This window comes from Nerophis lumbriciformis, linkage group LG16 (genome assembly GCF_033978685.3).
Source record: "Nerophis lumbriciformis linkage group LG16, RoL_Nlum_v2.1, whole genome shotgun sequence".
NCBI classification, from domain to species: Eukaryota; Metazoa; Chordata; class Actinopteri; order Syngnathiformes; family Syngnathidae; genus Nerophis; species Nerophis lumbriciformis.
In genome coordinates, this window is record NC_084563.2 from 1,534,421 (window position 1) to 1,549,698 (window position 15,278).

The following is a 15,278-nucleotide window of genomic DNA, read 5'->3' on the forward strand; positions in this document are numbered from 1 at the left end:
CATTAAATACATCTTGACTAAGTCATTAAAGACATCTTGACTAAGTCATTAAAGACATCTTGACTAAGTCATTAAAGACATTTTGACTAAGTCATTAAATACATCTTGACTAAGTCATTAAAGACATCTTGACTTAGTCATTAAAAAACATCTTGACTAAGTCATTAAAGACATCTTGACTAAGTCATTAAAGACATCTTGACTAAGTCATTAAATACATCTTGACTAAGTCATTAAAGACATCTTGACTAAGTCATTAAATACATATCGACTAAGCCATTAAATACATCTTGACTAAGTCATTAAAGACATCTTGACTAAGTCATTAAAGACATCTTGACTAAGTCATTAAATACATCTTGACTAAGTCATTAAATACATCTTGACTAAGTCATTAAAGACATCTTGACTAAGTCATTAAAAACATATTGACTAAGTCATTAAAGACATCTTGACTAAGTCATTAAAGACATTTTGACTAAGTCATTAAAGACATCTTGACTAAGTCATTAAAGACATCTTGACTAAGTCATTAAAAACATATTGACTAAGTCATTAAAGACATCTTGACTAAGTCATTAAAGACATTTTGACTAAGTCATTAAATACATCTTGACTAAGTCATTAAAGACATCTTGACTTAGTCATTAAAAAACATCTTGACTAAGTCATTAAAGACATCCTGACTAAGTCATTAAAGACATCTTGACTTAGTCATTAAAAAACATCTTGACTAAGTCATTAAAGACATATTTACTAAGTCATTAAATACATCTTGACTAAGTCATTAAATACATCTTGACTAAGTCATTAAATACATCCTGACTAAGTCATTAAAGACATCTTGACTAAGTCATTAAAGACATATTGACTAAGTCATTAAATACATCTTGACTAAGTCATTAAAGACATCTTGACTAAGTCATTAAATACATATCGACTAAGCCATTAAATACATCTCGACTAAGTCATTAAATACATCTTGACTAAGTCATTAAAGACATCTTGACTAAGTCATTAAAGACATCTTGACTAAGTCATTAAATACATCTTGACTAAGTCATTAAATACATCTTGACTAAGTCATTAAAGACATCTTGACTAAGTCATTAAAAACATATTGACTAAGTCATTAAAGACATCTTGACTAAGTCATTAAAGACATTTTGACTAAGTCATTAAATACATCTTGACTGAGTCATTAAAGACATCTTGACTTAGTCATTAAAACATCTTGACTAAGTCATTAAAGACATCCTGACTAAGTCATTAAAGACATCTTGACTTAGTCATTAAAAAACATCTTGACTAAGTCATTAAAGACATCCTGACTAAGTCATTAAAGACATGTTGACTAAGTCATTAAAGACATCCTGACTAAGTCATTAAAGACATCTTGACTTAGTCATTAAAAAACATCTTGACTAAGTCATTAAAGACATCTTGACTAAGTCATTAAAGACATCCTGACTAAGTCATTAAAGACATCTTGACTTAGTCATTAAAAAACATCTTGACTAAGTCATTAAAGACATCTTGACTAAGTCATTAAAGACATGTTGACTAAGTCATTAAAGACATATTTACTAAGTCATTAAATACATCTTGACTAAGTCATTAAAGACATCTTGACTAAGTCATTAAAGACATCTTGACTAAGTCATTAAAGACATTTTGACTAAGTCATTAAATACATCTTGACTAAGTCATTAAAGACATCTTGACTTAGTCATTAAAAAACATCTTGACTAAGTCATTAAAGACATCTTGACTAAGTCATTAAAGACATCTTGACTAAGTCATTAAATACATCTTGACTAAGTCATTAAAAACATATTGACTAAGTCATTAAAGACATCTTGACTAAGTCATTAAAGACATTTTGACTAAGTCATTAAATACATCTTGACTAAGTCATTAAAGACATCTTGACTTAGTCATTAAAAAACATCTTGACTAAGTCATTAAAGACATCCTGACTAAGTCATTAAAGACATCTTGACTTAGTCATTAAAAAACATCTTGACTAAGTCATTAAAGACATATTTACTAAGTCATTAAATACATCTTGACTAAGTCATTAAATACATCTTGACTAAGTCATTAAATACATCCTGACTAAGTCATTAAAGACATCTTGACTAAGTCATTAAAGACATATTGACTAAGTCATTAAATACATCTTGACTAAGTCATTAAAGACATCTTGACTAAGTCATTAAATACATATCGACTAAGCCATTAAATACATCTCGACTAAGTCATTAAATACATCTTGACTAAGTCATTAAAGACATCTTGACTAAGTCATTAAAGACATCTTGACTAAGTCATTAAATACATCTTGACTAAGTCATTAAATACATCTTGACTAAGTCATTAAAGACATCTTGACTAAGTCATTAAAAACATATTGACTAAGTCATTAAAGACATCTTGACTAAGTCATTAAAGACATTTTGACTAAGTCATTAAATACATCTTGACTAAGTCATTAAAGACATCTTGACTTAGTCATTAAAACATCTTGACTAAGTCATTAAAGACATCCTGACTAAGTCATTAAAGACATCTTGACTTAGTCATTAAAAAACATCTTGACTAAGTCATTAAAGACATCCTGACTAAGTCATTAAAGACATGTTGACTAAGTCATTAAAGACATCCTGACTAAGTCATTAAAGACATCTTGACTTAGTCATTAAAAAACATCTTGACTAAGTCATTAAAGACATCTTGACTAAGTCATTAAAGACATCCTGACTAAGTCATTAAAGACATCTTGACTTAGTCATTAAAAAACATCTTGACTAAGTCATTAAAGACATCTTGACTAAGTCATTAAAGACATGTTGACTAAGTCATTAAAGACATATTTACTAAGTCATTAAATACATCTTGACTAAGTCATTAAAGACATCTTGACTAAGTCATTAAAGACATCTTGACTAAGTCATTAAAGACATTTTGACTAAGTCATTAAATACATCTTGACTAAGTCATTAAAGACATCTTGACTTAGTCATTAAAAAACATCTTGACTAAGTCATTAAAGACATCTTGACTAAGTCATTAAAGACATCTTGACTAAGTCATTAAATACATCTTGACTAAGTCATTAAAGACATCTTGACTAAGTCATTAAATACATATCGACTAAGCCATTAAATACATCTTGACTAAGTCATTAAAGACATCTTGACTAAGTCATTAAAGACATCTTGACTAAGTCATTAAATACATCTTGACTAAGTCATTAAATACATCTTGACTAAGTCATTAAAGACATCTTGACTAAGTCATTAAAAACATATTGACTAAGTCATTAAAGACATCTTGACTAAGTCATTAAAGACATCTTGACTAAGTCATTAAAGACATCCTGACTAAGTCATTAAAGACATCTTGACTAAGTCATTAAAGACATATTTACTAAGTCATTAAATACATCTTGACTAAGTCATTAAAGACATCCTGACTAAGTCATTAAAGACATCTTGACTAAGTCATTAAAGACATATTTACTAAGTCATTAAATACATCTTGACTAAGTCATTAAATACATCCTGACTAAGTCATTAAAGACATCTTGACTAAGTCATTAAAGACATCTTGACTAAGTCATTAAATACATCTTGACTAAGTCATTAAAGACATCTTGACTAAGTCATTAAAAACATATTGACTAAGTCATTAAAGACATCTTGACTAAGTCATTAAAGACATCTTGACTAAGTCATTAAAGACATCCTGACTAAGTCATTAAAGACATCTTGACTAAGTCATTAAAGACATATTTACTAAGTCATTAAATACATCTTGACTAAGTCATTAAAGACATCCTGACTAAGTCATTAAAGACATCTTGACTTAGTCATTAAAAAACATCTTGACTAAGTCATTAAAGACATCTTGACTAAGTCATTAAAGACATCTTGACTAAGTCATTAAATACATCTTGACTAAGTCATTAAAGACATCTTGACTAAGTCATTAAATACATATCGACTAAGCCATTAAATACATCTTGACTAAGTCATTAAAGACATCTTGACTAAGTCATAAAAGACATCTTGACTAAGTCATTAAATACATCTTGACTAAGTCATTAAATACATCTTGACTAAGTCATTAAAGACATCTTGACTAAGTCATTAAAAACATATTGACTAAGTCATTAAAGACATCTTGACTAAGTCATTAAAGACATCTTGACTAAGTCATTAAAGACATCCTGACTAAGTCATTAAAGACATCTTGACTAAGTCATTAAAGACATATTTACTAAGTCATTAAATACATCTTGACTAAGTCATTAAAGACATCCTGACTAAGTCATTAAAGACATCTTGACTAAGTCATTAAAGACATATTTACTAAGTCATTAAATACATCTTGACTAAGTCATTAAATACATCCTGACTAAGTCATTAAAGACATCTTGACTAAGTCATTAAAGACATCTTGACTAAGTCATTAAATACATCTTGACTAAGTCATTAAAGACATCTTGACTAAGTCATTAAAAACATATTGACTAAGTCATTAAAGACATCTTGACTAAGTCATTAAAGACATCTTGACTAAGTCATTAAAGACATCCTGACTAAGTCATTAAAGACATCTTGACTAAGTCATTAAAGACATATTTACTAAGTCATTAAATACATCTTGACTAAGTCATTAAAGACATCCTGACTAAGTCATTAAAGACATCTTGACTAAGTCATTAAAGACATATTTACTAAGTCATTAAATACATCTTGACTAAGTCATTAAATACATCCTGACTAAGTCATTAAAGACATCTTGACTAAGTCATTAAAGACATCTTGACTAAGTCATTAAATACATCTTGACTAAGTCATTAAAGACCACATTTAGCTGATGCTAGCTGTTAGCTGCTAGTCATTAGCATGATTCATAACAGCGTGGTGACGTCACCTCACGTAAAAAGATGGCGTGGAAATGACAAGCCAACAATAAACGTGACGTCATCATGTCGGTGTGGAAGAGAAGAAGTGACGTACTCACTCACTCACTCTGGTCCTGAAGACTCACTAACGTCTCACATGGAGGAAGAACAACTTCATCTTCCTCCTCTTCCTCTGCTTCCTCCTCGCTGACACAGGCAGAGCAGAGATCGTCTAATGTGAGAAGATGCGTCACTCCGACATAAATAACCACAACAAAAGACCAAAACATCATCAGAATTGATTTGTCATTTTAGGAGAATAAAACTAGAAGAATATGTTTTACACATCCGAGTTTTATTTTAGTGGAATAATGTCAGAATATTTGATCATTCAAATGAATGATTGAAATATGAATGATTGAAATATGAATGATTGAAATATGAATGATTGAAATAAGTGCAATGATAATATTTTGGCATGTTTGTATTATTACAAGAAGAAAGTAATCATTTAGGAGAAGAATCAAATAGAACACTTTTGGCCAACTAAGTCATATTTGATGAGAATATTTGAGTTGTGAATATTTCTTCTGATCATATTTCAACCATGAAGATGATATTTTATTTCTATGCTGTCATCTTCTTTGACACACATCTTCTGCATTAAATATAAATGTCCATTGTAATGTTAAATATGAATTGATGTGGTGAGCAGGAGACGTCTGAGAGGAATAATCACACACACAACAATCAAAGTTCTAACAAAACAGCAATAAAGTTCATTTCTGAAAGTGAAGATGAAAAAAAAAGTTATTTTCCGTGAAAAATGTTGCTGATTACAGTCACAAAGTGCTAGAACTTTCTTCACACGTGACTAAACTTACAAGTAAAAAGACTTTTCTCTGCAGCAGAGTGAGTGCTCGCCTGCATTTTGCTCCTCTTTGGCGTCTCCCTGCTGCCGCCAGCAGGGGGCGCCACCTGGCAAGAAGAGAGAAGTTGGAGAAGAAGAAGAAAATGGTGAGAATCCCACTCCAATGTAAAAATAAATATATTTCAATAATTCATGACTCTTCTTGTATCCATGGCAACAACACCTTCATCCATCCTTGAGCAGCACGGCCATTAGTGGGAGGACAAATATGACTCACACACACACACACACACACACACACACACACACACACACACACACACACACACACACACACACACACACACACACACATACATACACACACACACACACACACACACACACACACACACACACACACACACACACACACACACACACACACACATACATACACACACACACACACACACACACACACACACACACACACACACACACACACACACACACACACACACACACACACACACACACCTCTTTAGGACCACCTCCTACACGGCAAGTGGATGATGAGTAATGTCTCCACCTAGTGATGAAAGGGTGAATTACACTTCCTTCAACCATAAACCTCATTGACTAAACAATATTTCAATGTAAAAAAAAAACATAACTATTTTATTGTTCTTTAGACTAAATAGAATACAAAAATTAACCAATTTAAGAGATGTGCTGTCCTCTAGTGGCTAATATGAAAACTGCAGCTTGTGCTGAGTAAAGTAACAGCATTCATACACGGGGGGGGCAGTAAAGTAACATCATTCATACACGGGGGGGGCAATAAAGTAACACTTTCATACACAGGGGGGGCAGTGAAGTAACAGCATTCATACACAGGGGGGGCAGTAAAGTAACAGCATTCATACACAGGGGGGCAGTAGAGTAACACTTTCATACACAGGGGGGGCAGTAAAGTAACACTTTCATACACAGGGGGGGCAGTGAAGTAACAGCATTCATACACGGGGGGGCAATAAAGTAACAGCATTCATACACAGGGGGGGCAGTAAAGTAACGACTCTCATACACAGGGGGGGCAGTAAAGTAACGACTCTCATACACAGGGGGGCAGTAAAGTAACAGCATTCATACACAGGGGGGCAGTAAAGTAACACTTTCATACACAGGGGGGGCAGTGAAGTAACAGCATTCATACACGGGGGGGGCAATAAAGTAACAGCATTCATACACAGGGGGGGCAGTAAAGTAACAGCATTCATACACAGGGGGGGGCAGTAAAGTAACAGCATTCATACACAGGGGGGGGCAGTAAAGTAACGACTCTCATACACAGGGGGGGCAGTAAAGTAACAGCATTCATACACAGGGGGGGGGGCAGTAAAGAGACAAGAATGACACTAATATTTATTTATTTAATAATAAATAAATAACAATCAAATCATCTTTTTGAAGAAGAGTCCAAATATTTATCAGAAGACACATCGTCTTTAATTAACAATCTTTTGACTGACATCCAACAGGGACTGCCTGTAGGTCACATGACCATATTTGAACAACAGTAATAATATTTGCAAGAACATTTTGTTTCAGGGTCATAGTTCATTTTGCTTAATTGACCTTCAAGTCACATGACAACGAGAGGGGGGCCTTAGGGCGGGGGGGGGGGGGGGGGGGGAGACGCTGCTGTCATTTAGAGGATCTTTGAACGTTTTTGTAGCGCGTCCTTTAACATATGGAGCTCCTGACATAGATTAAAAACATCATAAGGAGCTCTTGACGTATAGTATAGAGGATCTTTGATCAGTGTTTTGTAGCACATCTTTAAAATCAGTATATGGAGCTCCTGACGTATAGAGGATCTTTGATTAGAATGACGTAGTATCTTTTAAAACAGTATATGAAACGCCTGGCTTTAAAGGATCTTTGATTGTGTTTTTGTAGCACAATTTTTAACACACAATATAGAGCTCTTGATGGATAGAGGATCTTTGATCAGTGTTTTGTAGCACATCTTTAAAAACAGCACATCTCCAGACAATTAGAGGATCTTTGATTAATGTTTTGTAGTACATCTTTAAAAACATCTAGGAGCTCTTGACGTATAGTATAGAGGATCTTTGATCATTGTTTTGGAATCCTTCTTTAAAAACAGCAAACAGAACTCCTGACACATAGAGGATCTTTGACTAGAGTTTTGTAGCACATATTTAAAAACAGCAGAGTACTCCTGTTATTTGGAGGATCTTTGATTGGTGTTTTTGTAGCACACCTTAAGTGTAATCTAAATGTTATGTTATCACTGAATTGTTAGTGGAATAGGATGAAAGCATGAATTGTTAGTGGAATAGGATGAAAGCATGAATGGTTAGTGGAATAGGATGAAAGCATGAATAGTTAGTGGAATAGGATGAAAGCATGAATTGTTAGTGGAATAGGATGAAAGCATGAATAGTTAGTGGAATAGGATGAAAGCATGAATGGTTAGTGGAATAGGATGAAAGCATGAATAGTTAGTGGAATAGGATGAAAGCATGAATAGTTAGTGGAAAAGGATGAAAGCATGAATAGTTAGTGGAATAGGATGAAAGCATGAATAGTTCGTGGAAAAGGATGAAAGCATGAATAGTTAGTGGAATAGGATGAAAGCATAAATAGTTAGTGGAAAAGGATGAAAGCATGAATAGTTAGTGGAATAGGATGAAAGCATGAATAGTTAGTGGAAAAGGATGAAAGCATGAATGGTTAGTGGAATAGGATGAAAGCATGAATAGTTAGTGGAAAAGGATGAAAGCATGAATAGTTAGTGGAATAGGATGAAAGCATGAATAGTTAGTGGAAAAGGATGAAAGCATGAATAGTTAGTGGAATAGGATGAAAGCATGAATAGTTAGTGGAAAAGGATGAAAGCATGAATAGTTAGTGGAAAAGGATGAAAGCATGAATAGTTAGTGGAATAGGATGAAAGCATGAATAGTTAGTGGAAAAGGATGAAAGCATGAATAGTTAGTGGAATAGGATGAAAGCATGAATAGTTAGTGGAAAAGGATGAAAGCATGAATAGTTAGTGGAAAAGGATGAAAGCATGAATAGTTAGTGGAAAAGGATGAAAGCATGAATAGTTAGTGGAAAAGGATGAAAGCATGAATAGTTAGTGGAATAGGATGAAAGCATGAATAGTTAGTGGAATAGGATGAAAGCATGAATAGTTAGTGGAATAGGATGAAAGCATGAATAGTTAGTGGAATAGGATGAAAGCATGAATAGTTAGTGGAATAGGATGAAAGCATGAATAGTTAGTGGAAAAGGATGAAAGCATGAATAGTTAGTGGAATAGGATGAAAGCATGAATAGTTAGTGGAAAAGGATGAAAGCATGAATAGTTAGTGGAAAAGGATGAAAGCATGAATAGTTAGTGGAATAGGATGAAAGCATGAATAGTTAGTGGAATAGGATGAAAGCATGAATAGTTAGTGGAATAGGATGAAAGCATGAATAGTTAGTGGAAAAGGATGAAAGCATGAATAGTTAGTGGAAAAGGATGAAAGCATGAATAGTTAGTGGAATAGGATGAAAGCATGAATAGTTAGTGGAAAAGGATGAAAGCATGAATAGTTAGTGGAATAGGATGAAAGCATGAATAGTTAGTGGAAAAGGATGAAAGCATGAATAGTTAGTGGAATAGGATGAAAGCATGAATGGTTAGTGGAATAGGATGAAAGCATGAATAGTTAGTGGAAAAGGATGAAAGCATGAATGGTTAGTGGAATAGGATGAAAGCATGAATGGTTAGTGGAAAAGGATGAAAGCATGAATAGTTAGTGGAAAAGGATGAAAGCATGAATAGTTAGTGGAATAGGATGAAAGCATGAATAGTTAGTGGAAAAGGATGAAAGCATGAATGGTTAGTGGAATAGGATGAAAGCATGAATGGTTAGTGGAAAAGGATGAAAGCATGAATAGTTAGTGGAAAAGGATGAAAGCATGAATAGTTAGTGGAATAGGATGAAAGCATGAATAGTTAGTGGAAAAGGATGAAAGCATGAATAGTTAGTGGAAAAGGATGAAAGCATGAATAGTTAGTGGAATAGGATGAAAGCATGAATAGTTAGTGGAAAAGGACGAAAGCATGAATAGTTAGTGGAATAGGATGAAAGCATGAATAGTTAGTGGAAAAGGACGAAAGCATGAATAGTTAGTGGAATAGGACGAAAGCATGAATAGTTAGTGGAATAGGATGAAAGCATGAATGGTTAGTGGAATAGGATGAAAGCATGAATGGTTAGTGGAATAGGATGAAAGCATGAATTGTTAGTGGAATAGGATGAAAGCATGAATAGTTAGTGGAATAAGACCCCCACAAATCATATTCCACTTTCCAAACAGACTTTTGAGGGACATTTTTATCTTTTGAGGGACATTCTTATCGCTCCTCGTCCTGAAATATTTTCTCTTTCCAATCAAGCAAACAAGGCCGAAGCGCTCCAGAGGCGTTTTATTCTGAAAAACCAATCAAGATGATGACAGGAAGTGATTGCAAGAAGAAATGTTATCTCCCAAATTGGACAATTCCCAAGCACTTTTCCTTCCATTGTGTTTCTTCACATTTACATTCTCATCTGTTTGTTGCTATTTCTATTGCTGCAACTGTTGCCATAGCAACCAACACAAACTACTTCCAACTGCAATTGTATTTGTCCAACTTGTATAGTTTTGGAATGATGAACATCATCACCAGCCACATAAAACATGATTAACATAAAAGATATATTAGTTAGTCAGCACAAATAAATGGGACACATTTGGCGAGATTTTGTCCAAACATGTTAATTATACGGTAATTACATGTTAATAACATACACATGATCATTCATTAATAACATACAACTATATTGTGTTGGCAGCACAGACATATGGAAAAGTTGGGCCCCTCAAGTTAAGTAGTAGGGGGCGACTTGTCCAGGGTGTACCCCGCCTTCCGCCCGATTGTAGCTGAGATAGGCTCCAGCGCCCCCCGCGACCCCAAAAGGGAATAAGCGGTAGAAAATGGATGGATGGATAGTGTAGTAGACCTAAGTATTCATTAAGTACCACCATAATGACAACATTAAATACAGTAGTGTAGTAGACCTAAGTATTCATTAAGTACCACCATAATGACAACATTAAATACAGTAGTGTAGTAGACTAAGTATTCATTAAGTACCACCATAATGACAACATTAAATACAGTAGTGTAGTAGACCTAAGTATTCATTAAGTACCACCATAATGACAACATTAAATACAGTAGTGTAGTAGACCTAAGTATTCATTAAGTACCACCATAATGACAACATTAAATACAGTAGTGTAGTAGTCCTAAGTATTCATTAAGTACCACCATAATGACAACATTAAATACAGTAGTGTAGTAGACCTAAGTATTCATTAAGTACCACCATAATGACAACATTAAATACAGTAGTGTAGTAAACCTAAGTATTCATTAAGTACCACCATAATGACAACATTAAATACAGTAGTGTAGTAGACCTAAGTATTCATTAAGTACCACCATAATGACAACATTAAATACAGTAGTGTAGTAGACTAAGTATTCATTAAGTACCACCATAATGACAACATTAAATACAGTAGTGTAGTAGACCTAAGTATTCATTAAGTACCACCATAATGACAACATTAAATACAGTAGTGTAGTAGACTAAGTATTCATTAAGTACCACCATAATGACAACATTAAATACAGTAGTGTAGTAGACCTAAGTATTCATTAAGTACCACCATAATGACAACATTAAATACAGTAGTGTAGTAGACCTAAGTATTCATTAAAAACAAAGCAATTTTATTGAACATGTTTGACCACTGTAACATGACACACAGTTTGAACAGTAACACTGTGTTGGAATATGGACCCCTAGTGGTACACCTACCCAGATTGTCCTTGAAGAGTCCAGGTCTTGTGGGGGAGGAGCTAGTGAGGAACAAAGCAACAGTGATGTGGAGGATGGGGGAGGATGGGGGAGGGGCATGCTGAGAATTAATTGCCTCCTGTGTGTGATTGGCTGAGGGCGGCGCCACAGAAGAAGAAGAAGAAGAAGAAGAAGAAGAAGAAGAAGAAGAAGAAGAAGAAGAAGAAGAACGCTCCTGGTGCTCCTGGTGCTCCTGCTGGGGATGAAGGCAGTGATGATGGAGGAAGCAGCCAGCAGGGAGAGGGGGTTGTCCTGGTAGTTGCTGCCCAGGCAGGGAGCACCTTGTGTGGGAGGACAGTCTGGCAGGAGAGGGGGTTGTCCTGGTAGTTGCTGCCCAGGCAAGGAGCACCTTGTGTGGGAGGAATGTCTGGCAGGTCCCCTCTGACGTCTGGCTGGGAAACATCTGGAAAGGTGCAGTTGGAACATCTTCTATTAACGCTCAATTTATTGATTTTAATCTCACCTTATTGATCGCCTGCTACCTTCATTCATAACAAATATTAATTATTGATCGCCTGCTTCATAACAAATATTAACTTTTGTTCGCCTGCTACCTTCATTCATAACAATTATTAATTATTGATCGCCTGCTACTTTCATTCATAACAAATATTAACTATTGATCGCCTGCTACCTTCATTCATAACAATTATTAATTATTGATCGCCTGCTTCATAACAAATATTAACTATTGATCGCCTGCTACCTTCATTCATAACAATTATTACCTATTGATCGCCTGCTTCATAACAAATATTAACTATTGATCGCCTGCTTCATAACAAATATTAACTATTGATCGCCTGCTGCCTTCATTCATAACAATTATTAATTATTGATCGCTTGCTACCTTCATTCATAACAAATATTAACTATTGATCGCCTGCTACCTTCATTCACAACAATTATTAATTATTGATCGCCTGCTACTTTCATTCATAACAAATATTAACTATTGATCGCCTGCTACCTTCATTCATAACAATTATTAATTATTGATCGCCTGCTTCATAACAAATATTAACTATTGATCGCCTGCTACATTCATTCATAACAAATATTACCTATTGATCGCCTGCTTCATAACAAATATTAACTATTGATCGCCTGCTGCCTTCATTCATAACAATTATTAATTATTGATCGCCTGCTACCTTCATTCATAACAAATATTAACTATTGATCGCCTGCTACCTTCATTCACAACAATTATTAATTATTGATCGCCTGCTACTTTCATTCATAACAAATATTAACTATTGATCGCCTGCTTCATAACAAATATTAACTATTGATCGCCTGCTACATTCATTCATAACAAATATTACCTATTGATCGCCTGCTTCATAACAAATATTAACTATTGATCGCCTGCTACCTTCATTCATAACAAATATTACCTATTGATCGCCTGCTTCATAACAAACATTAACTATTGATCGCCTGCTACATAACAAATACTACCTTTTTATTTGTCTACTTATGATTCTTGCTTGTCAACATCATATACTTATTTGACATATACTTATATTATATATACTCGTATACTTATTTGACATGTCTATCGCCTCAACTATACATTTTGGTTCATATTCTTTATTTTTAATTAACTAATTTTAAAAAAAATATTTCACATATTTATTTGGAATTGTTTTTCTAATTTTATTTGAATGTTTTTTTGTTTTTTTTTAAATTACATTTTAAAATGTTTAAATATTTTTCCGTTTTCCTCTGCATATTTTATTTTAAATGTATTTATTTTTTTAATTTATATATATTTTAAAATATTGTTTTTGTATTCCTTTTCTTATTTTCATTAAAAAAAAAGTTATTTATTTTATTTTATACATTTTACAATACATATATATATATACCGTATTCATACATTCATATCTTTTTTTTTTATCCTATTCCTTTCCAAGCACTCTGACAAAAACCGAACCAAATGTTCTCTGATGAGAAATCATGGCGATCCAAACAATGCGTACTAAAATATGAGCACAAAACACATTTAATGGAGAAAGTGATTATAGTTCTACATGAATAAAGACATTTAAATAATAAATAAAAGCAGAGAAGGGAAGAGATACACGCTCGTCACCTTCGTACTTTGTGAGTAAGTATTTTTTTAATTCAATAGTGTTTCTCACCTTCTTTATCAAAGTGCTTTTTTTTTTCTCCACAGCAAATAATCATGTAGTCGTTCTAAAAGTGAGGTGTACTTGTTGCAGTCAAATTCTGGCCATCCAGTTTATTAACGTAAAATCTACTGACTGTAATCTTTTATAGAGTATTATATGTGTGTATCAAATGTAAGCACGATTGCTTCAACAACATGGCTGCCATCAAGCTAATTAGCTATTAGCAGGGCACACATACATTGTAAACATTTGATTTTGAATTAGCTGTCTAATCATTCATGAAAGCTCGTCAATTGTCTGTTTGACATCCTAGCTACAGTTGTGTTAGCTCGCTCTAATAATGAGCTATTTTAAAACAAAAACAACATTCTGAACATGGAATTTGAATGTAGATTAGCTAGTAATCATTCATGATGTGTAGTCTATGATGCTAGTCTGACATCCTAGTTTCATCTTCGTTAACTAGTAATCATTCATGATGTGTAGTCCATGATGCTAGTCTGACATCCTCGTTAACTAGTAATCATTCATGATGTGTAGTCCATGATGCTAGTCTCACATCCTAGTTTCATCTTCGTTAACTAGTAATCATTCATGATGTGTAGTCCATGATGCTAGTCTGACATCCTAGTTTCATCCTCGTTAGCTAGTAATCATTCATGATGTGTAGTCCATGATGCTAGTCTGACATCCTCGTTAGCTAGCTCATACAACTTTCAAACAAAAACAACATTCCAAACATGGCTGATGTTAATTCTGAAAGTACATTTAGCTCTCACTCATGAAATGTACTAACTGCTTGTAAAGTCTGTTAGTCACTAGCTACAGCTGTGTTAGCTAGTTTATTATGAGGAGCCATTTTAAAATAAAAACAATGTTTAAAACATGTTGAAGTAGATTAGCGGTCTAATCTTTTATAAAATTGTAGAGAAGTATTTTTGCTGCTCGTAGTCTAGGATCATATGTAGGTAGTTAGGTAGGTAGGTAGGTAGGTCTACGTAGTCTAAGATCGTAGGTAGGTAGGTAGGTTTACATAGTCTAAGATTGTAGGTAGGTAGGTAGGTAGGTAGGTAGGTAGGTCTACGTAGTCTAAGATTGTAGGTAGGTAGGTAGGTAGGTCTACGTAGTCTAAGATTGTAGGTAGGTAGGTAGGTAGGTAGGTAGGTAGGTAGGTCTACGTAGTCTAAGATCGTAGGTAGGTAGGTAGGTAGGTAGGTCTACATAGTCTAAGATCGTAGGTAGGTAGGTAGGTAGGTTTACGTAGTCTAAGATCGTAGGTAGGTAGGTAGGTAGGTAGGTCTACGTAGTCTAAGATCATAGGTAGGTAGGTAGGTAGGTAGGTAGGTAGGTAGGTAGGTCTACGTAGTCTAAGA

General features: G+C 34.1%; 2 protein-coding genes across 2 annotated transcripts in view; both read right to left on the reverse strand.

Moving 5' to 3' along the window:
• Positions 1-5,109, reverse strand: part of LOC133581212 (uncharacterized) — a 41,196-nt gene extending 36,087 nt beyond the window's left edge. Inside the window, exon 1 of the mRNA XM_061935309.1 lies at positions 5,035-5,109. The gene's annotated coding sequence lies outside the window, so the exon portion shown is untranslated. The remainder of the gene's footprint in view (positions 1-5,034) is intronic.
• Positions 1-15,278, reverse strand: part of slc36a1 (solute carrier family 36 member 1) — a 532,187-nt gene that overhangs the window by 85,489 nt on the left and 431,420 nt on the right. The window lies entirely within an intron of this gene.